Raw genomic sequence first — 7,900 nt, 5'->3', positions numbered from 1 at the left:
AATATCTTCATTGACTTTCCTCCCGCTGAGGAGAAATTGGACAATTTCCCATTTCAGACAAACAAACCCATCACCTTTAGATCTCGGTGTTCCTGCTTCTCTCATTGTCCATCCCTTTAAAATTAATGTCAGCTTTAAGTTGCTGCATCACACCCACTGGGAACTGAATTGCGGGTCACACAGAAACATGGACCAACAATCCCCAGTCAAAGAGAGGGCAAAGTGAAATTGTTAATCCACTGTATCCACACTTCCCCAACAGAGAGATGGGGGATTAGTTAATCCACGTCACCCCCACTTCCCCAACAGAGAGGGGGAGGGGCATTAGTTAATCCACTGTACCCCAACTTCCCCAAAAGGGAGAGGGGGAGGGGCTTTAGTTAATCCACTGTACCCGCACTTTCCCAACAGAGAGAGGGGGAGGGGCTTTAGTTAATCCACTGTAACCCACCTCACCAACAGAGATGGGGAGGGGCATTAGTTAATCCACTGTACCCCCACTTCCCCAACAAAGAGGGGGAGGGGCATTAGTTAATCCACTGTACCCCCACTTCCTCAACAGAGGGAGGGGGAGGGGCATTAGTTAATCCACTGTACCCCCACTTCCTCACCAGAGGGAGGCGGAGGGGTATTAGTTAATCCACTGTACGCCCACTTCCACAACAAAGATAGGGAGGGGCATTAGTTAATTCCCTGTAACCCAATTCCACAGCAAAGAGAGGAAGATTGGCATTACTTAATGCACTGTACCCCCACTTCCCAGGCAAAGAGAGGGGTAGGGACATTAGTTAACACAGTGTACCCCCACTACCCAGGCAAAGAGAGGGGTAGGGGCATTAGTTAACACACTGTACCTCAATTTCCCCAGCAAAGGGAGGGGGAGGTGCATTAGTTAACACAGCAAAGAGAGGGGGAGGAGCATTAGATAATCCACTGTACACCCACTTCCAACAGTGAGAGGGAGAGGGGATTAGTTAATCCACTGTGCACCCTCTTCCAACAATGAGTGGAGCGGCATTATTTAATTCACTGTACCCACACTTCCCCAACAAAGAGAGCAAAGGGCAATAATAACCCATTTTCCCTCCACGTTCCCGACCAAAAGAGGAGGAAGGTTATGAGTGAACTCTCTGTATCTCCACCTCCAACAGGGAGAATCCAAAGGCACTTTGCTGAGCTGACCAGAGAGAGGGAGATTATTAACTCAATAACTTCCCGGTCTCCAAGCAGGGAGTTTGGAAGTAAACAGTTCTCTAGTCTAAGAACTCAGTTACTGACATTACAAGACGGCATGTAGCTCACTGGCTGAAGGGTTTAAAAGACCATCATGATAAAGATGTTCTTAAAGTATCTATTTATGCAACAGAATTTTTTAGCACCCTCGTTCCTCTTATCCGTATGCTGAGACCGATTCACCAGAATCCAAATCCAGATGGTGATTGAATTCTCCCTGGGTTTTCACTGTTCTCTCCTGAGGCACCTCCTGGTATTTTTGCATTAGGTCATCTGATGTCAGCTTGTAACTCACAGAAAACACATTTATATGCAGAAAGTTCAACATATTCTACATCGGTATCAATAATACCCACAACTGGCAAAGCTACAGGCAGCTGATACAAATACACAGACAGATAAAGACAGACACTACACATACATGCACACAGACCCACAAACACACACACGCTCACACGTAGACACAAACACACACATGGACACACACATAGAAACACATGCATAAACATACACCCAGGCACAACGAACCACACATATTTTGACACAAAAACACACGCAAAGGCGCGCAAAAATTCACAAACATGCACATAAACACAAACAAACACACATTTATACAGAGACAGGCACACGCCCACATCCACACATACACACACTAATCCACACACACAAGCGGCTACACAAATGTACACAAACAGACACATGTCCACACAGATACACAAACATATAAAACCAGACAAGCAGACTGTCAGAAGAATATTAAACACAAATGTAACCAATAACATGTACATTAGCAGAATTTCACGATGACAGAAATATTTCCATTCAGAGACAATAATCCACAGTAACACACTTATGGACACACGTAGACACATATTAGCAGACTCGTACACACGCTAACACGAACACATATGAACACACATAGAATCATCAATACACATCAATAGATAGTTATAAACAGCCATCAACGAATAAATAGCACTGCTGCCTCACAGCGCCATAAACCCGGGTTCAATTCCAGCCTTGGGTGATTGTCTGTGTGGAGTTTCCACGTTCTCCCGTGTCTGTTCCTGTTTCCTCCGGGGGCTCCGGTTACCTCCCACAGTCCAAAGATGTGCAGGTTCGGTGGATTGGCCAGGCTATATTACCCCTTAGTGCCCACAACGTTAGGTGGGGTTACGATGTTCTGGGGACAGGGCAGGGGCATGCGTCCAGGCAGAGTGCTCTTTCGGAGGGTCGGTGCAGACTCAATGGGCCGAATAGCCTCGTTCGGCACAGTCGGGATTATCCGATGATGATTCTATGATGAAATACACGTATCAACAAACACACACACACACAAACGTACTTATCCAGACACAAACATTAAGACAATGACATGCATGTTGAACGTATAAAGACACATTAACATTTTTATTACTGGGCAGGGAAGTATAAACTTATTTTAACACAGGCATTAATATATAAACATAGATTTCAACACACAAACGCACACAATAAAACACTCATAAATACACATTGACGTAAGATAAATTTACATACAGGCTCTGACACACAAATACACAGATCAATACTCATTGACACACGAACACACACAATGACACTTATAAAGACATCGGGACACACAAATGAAGAGTAAAGAAACACGAATTTCGCATCCACACAGACACAAAAGCTAAAGAACAAACACAAACGTCAGGCAAGGGCGGCATGGTGACGCAATGGTTAGCACTGCTGCCTCACGATCCCGCTCCTGGGTCTGTGTCCCTGTGGAGTTTCTCCGTGACCCGTGGGTCTCACCCCCACAACCCAATGATGTGCAGGGTAGGTGGATTGGCCATGCTAACTTGCCCCTTAATTAGAAGAAAAAAGTTACAGAGATCGATTTCTGAGTGTCATGAACTCAACAGTAGATATGCAATGACAAATATATTAAAGAATGAATTAGCAGCGGGAGAAAATGAAACGAGAATATTAAAAACAAAACGTGTATTAACAAACAATCTGATTATATTTATTTGGCTCTATCCCGTAGATACCACAGACCACACCTGGACTGAAGACAATGAGGATGATAACGGCAACATCTGGACAACCGCTTCCACATTCATCACCCTGTTCTTCCTGAGCATTTCCTACAGCGCTGCAGTCACTCTGGTGAAGGTGAGAAGATTCAATCCACTCACACTTCAAACTGACAGAAGCCGTTTAAAACCCCTAAATGTTTGATTGATTAAAAACTCTAACATCAATGTCCCAGATCATAAACATCTGCTTCATCATTTTCTCTCTCTTTTACAGATCAAGTGATCGGTTGACGTTCGGACGCTGTAGATTTCCCTCAGCTGTTTATTATGATCTGTGTGTGACAGAAATACAATATCTCCTCTTGGTGACTCTAACAGTAAAATTCTCTCAGTTTATTATTCTGCATCTGTAACTGAGACAATCATGGACAGTATTTCTGCTTTTCAGTTTAAAATGTACGAGATAATTTTGGCTGTAATGTATTTGTAGCTAGTAATTTCTTTCAATGTCATGTCGAAATAAGTAACTTGTCTCGTACCTTATTTACAACAGTTGCCTTCCCTTTATGTTGAGCTCCTGTTCTCTCTTTCTTGTGTCTGTTACAGTTGTACATACATTTGGCAGCTCAGAGGGCATGAGTTCTGTTCTCAGTGTGACACTCAATCGTTATGTTCCCTTTTGTAAACAAAATAAACTTTTGTGTAATATTACCGCTGAAATTTTAATAAACATTGAATGAAAAATGAAGAAAATAAGACTAATCTGAACTCCTTTCTCTAAGGTCCATCGGAACTGATCCTTTTCCCCGATTATACAGTTTTCTCCCGTTTCCCAGACAGATATTTCTCACCAGGCCTGTCTGGGATGTGTCTGAACTCAAGGCCCCTCAGTGGAAGAGCCACTGCGCCACCAAGCGGCCCATCGGGGTAAAGCCAACTTAATCTCTGCCTATTTATGGTAAACAACAGAGACAGAATGATTTCACAGCTGAAGAATTCCACAGATTCACTCCCCTCTGATGGAAGAATGTCTCCTCATCGCTTTCCTAAATCTGAGATCCCTTATTCTTAGATTATGCCCTCTGGTCCTAGACTCTCCCACAAGATGAAACAAGATGATTTTTCAGGCTGTGTAACTGGTTAAAGCTCTTTCCACAGCCAGTTCACTGGAACTCTCTCCCTCAGGTGTGTGTGAATCTCGGGGCTTTTCCAGTCACACTGATGTTTGAAATCTCTTCCCACAGTCAGAACAGACATACACATTGACAGTTTGTGATATTTAGATCCTAATGAATTGAGTGACTGTCAGATCTCGATGTTATATTTGGTTCCAGTTGCCCAGCTGCCAATCCTTCCGTTCTAATGCCTGAAATAGAAGGCTACAAAAATGATCACTGTAAGAATGGGATAGAAATTCACAACATATCATTCTAGTTTCTATCGAACCTTCTTTCTTCTCTTGTTTTCCCCAAGCATGTAGTCCAGTCAAAAATAAAAGACCAAAATCAGCCAGAAGCCCCAACAAAAGTGTAGGGAACCTTCCTAACTGAACCAGAATATTGTTCCCAGTGTCTCTGAAACACTCTGTCCGCTGAGGTATCCACTGGGTGTGGAAGGCATCAAACATTCCGGTGGATACCACATGCTCCCTCTTCAGGGCCACTGGGAATAGACAAGACCACGGAACAGAAGTCGGCAGCCAGAGTAACCACTCACACACCTGCATAATAATAATCTTTATTGTCACAAGTAGGCTTACATTAACATTGCAATGAAGTTACTGTGACCAATATTTAGTTAAACACGGACCTGAATAAGGAAACTTTGCAGCCACCTGTGAAGTTTAAATGTCTCGTTGTGTCAGGATGAACCAGCATTTGAGGAGAATGAACTTGAATTGATACAGAGATAAGCATGAGTGAGCATCGTAAACTGCTATTGCATCGGGGTGTTCTGGATCTCAGAGTTTTAACCCTATAGTTAATTGTCAGGGATGTATTATAATAAACCCTGAACAAAGCAAATGTGTGTGTGAGGAGCATCTGAAACACCAGGAACCAGCTGAACCAGCAGAGCTGAATGTCTCCCAATGCAGCCACAGGACTGAACTTATTCCAGCTTCCAAGCCCACCTCAGACCCAACCTCCTGGCTTTTCATCTACAAGAACGTTTGGGTCCGAACTCGTTGGGGGTTAGAAGGATGAGAGGGGATCTTATTGAAACTTACAAGATACTGCGAGGCCTAGATAGAGTGGACATGGAGAGGATGTTTCCACTTGCATCAAAAATTAGAACCAGAGGACACCATCTCATACTAAAGGGATGATCCTTTGAAACAGAGATGAGGAGGAATTTCTTCAGCCAGAGGGTGGCGAATCTGTGGAACACTTTGCCGCAGAAGGCTGTGGCGGCCAATTCACTGAGTGTCTTTAAGTCAGAGATAGATAGGTTTTTTTATTAATAAGGGGATCACGGGTTATGGGGAGAAGGCAGGGGAATGGGGATGAAACAATATAAACCATGATTGAATGGCGGAGCAGACTCGATGGGCCAAATGGCCTAACTCTGCTCCTATGTCTTATAAGAAGCTTCAGAGACTCATGAGAATTATTTGTTTCTAAAAACGCTTCACTCCAATGAAAGGATCAGCTCAATAAGAAGACATCAGACCTGCAGCGATATAAAGATTGCAGTCTACATTCCATTTTCATCATCACAGCTTCAACTTGATCTGTATCTAATTTCTGTCTATGTCAGTGAGTGAAAGAGCCGAGAGACTTAGATGCTCAAACATCCAGGGAAAGATTGTGATAATAAATAACCTTTATTCCTTTAAAAATCACCAGTAAGCCTGCTGCTGAACTGTATTTTAAATAAAGAAATATCACGCTGAGGGTCAGAAAATATCACACAAACATCCTGATATTGGACGGGAAAGGACCACGAAATGTAATCAACCGTTGTATAACCCCCTTCAGGTAGCTATATAGAGGCTGCAGCCTCTCACACTGAATGTCTACGTGATCCATAGACACCTCCAGGCTACAAACATCAGCTGCAGCCTGGGAGTGGGTGAAAGGTCTTAAAAACCTGTTGACGTTTATATGACCCGATCACTAGGACCCGGCTGGGAACAGAAACCTTCAGGTCCCGCCCACCAGCTGTTGCATCACCAAGACGCCAGAGCATGCGCTCTGCTTCCCCGGTGAACCAAGATGGCGGCTGTGACGCAGGGCCTGGTCCCGGGAGAGAGAGCTGACCGGCGGTGATGTGACCTGAGGATCACCACACCTCAGGCAAGGGGCCAGGTTGGGAAGGCGGTGCCTTCAGGAATAACTGGGAAGGTGATGTTTGGTCAGTTGCTGCAGTCTATGTAGTGAAGGTGCTGTCACAGTGGTGTGAGGTAAGGAAGTACAGGATTATCACCCAGCAATGATGAATTAAGGGGAATGTAAATCCAGCTCAGGCTGGTTTCAGATCGGGAAGGGAGCTAAGGTCTGTCCTTAGAGCTGGTGAATGTTGTGGCTTTGCCAGTTTCTCTGTAAAGTCCTTCTCATTCATTCCCTCTCTTTACAGCACAGACAGAGGCCCTTTGGCCCATTCATAATAATCTTTAATATTAGTGTCACAAGTAGGCTTACATTAACACTGCAATGAAGTTGCTGTGAAAATCCCCCACTCTTCTGTTCAGGTACGCCGAGGAAGAATTCAAAATGTCCAATTCATCTAACAAACTCATCTTTCCGGACTTGTTGGAGGAAATCGGAGCACGTGGAGGAAACCCACGCAGACACGGGGAGAACGTGCAGACTCCGAAGCCGGGAATCGAACCCAAGTCCCTGATGCTGTGAAGCCACAGTGCTAACCACTATGCTACCGTGCCGCCCAGAAGATTATTAGATTATTAATTCTGGATGAATTGTGTCCCAGGATGCTGTGGGAGGTGAGGGAGAGATTGCAGTGGCTCTTACCCAAAGTTTTAACCATAAATTCGGCCTGTGATCCGTAGAATTTAGAAGGTTAAGGTGTGATCTGATTGAAGTATTTAAGATATTAACAGGGAAAGACAGGGTAGATAAAGATAAACTATTTCCACTGGTTGGAGATTCCAAAAGTAGGGATCATTGTCTAAAAATTAGGGCTTGACCGTTCAGGAGAGATGTTCGGAAGAACTTCTTCACACACAGGGTGGGAGAGGTTTGAAACTCTTTCCCACAAACAGCAGGTGAAGTTGCATCAGTTGTTAAGTTTAAATCTGAGGTAGAGTTTTGTTAAGCAAAGATATTAATGGATATGGAGTTAGATCACAGATCAGCCATGATCTCACTAAATGGCAGGACAGATTCGAGGGGCTGAATGGCCTACTCCTGTCCCTATGTGTATTTCTGTAATTCTGAAATACAGACAATAATATGACAGGGGCAGCACGGTGGCGCAGTGGGGTTAGCCTTGCAGCCTCACGGCGCCGAGGACCCAGGTTCGATCCCGGCTCAGGGTCACTGTCCGTGTGGAGTTTGCACATTCTCCCCATGTCTGCGTGGGTTTCGGCCCCACAACCCAAAAATGTGCAGGCTAGGTGGATTGGCCACACTAAATTGCCCCTTAATTGGAAAAAAAATGAATTGGGTACACTAAATTTAAAA

Source organism: Scyliorhinus canicula, unplaced genomic scaffold, assembly GCF_902713615.1.
Source record: "Scyliorhinus canicula unplaced genomic scaffold, sScyCan1.1, whole genome shotgun sequence".
NCBI classification, from domain to species: domain Eukaryota; kingdom Metazoa; phylum Chordata; class Chondrichthyes; order Carcharhiniformes; family Scyliorhinidae; genus Scyliorhinus; species Scyliorhinus canicula.
This window is presented reverse-complemented; position numbering follows the sequence as displayed.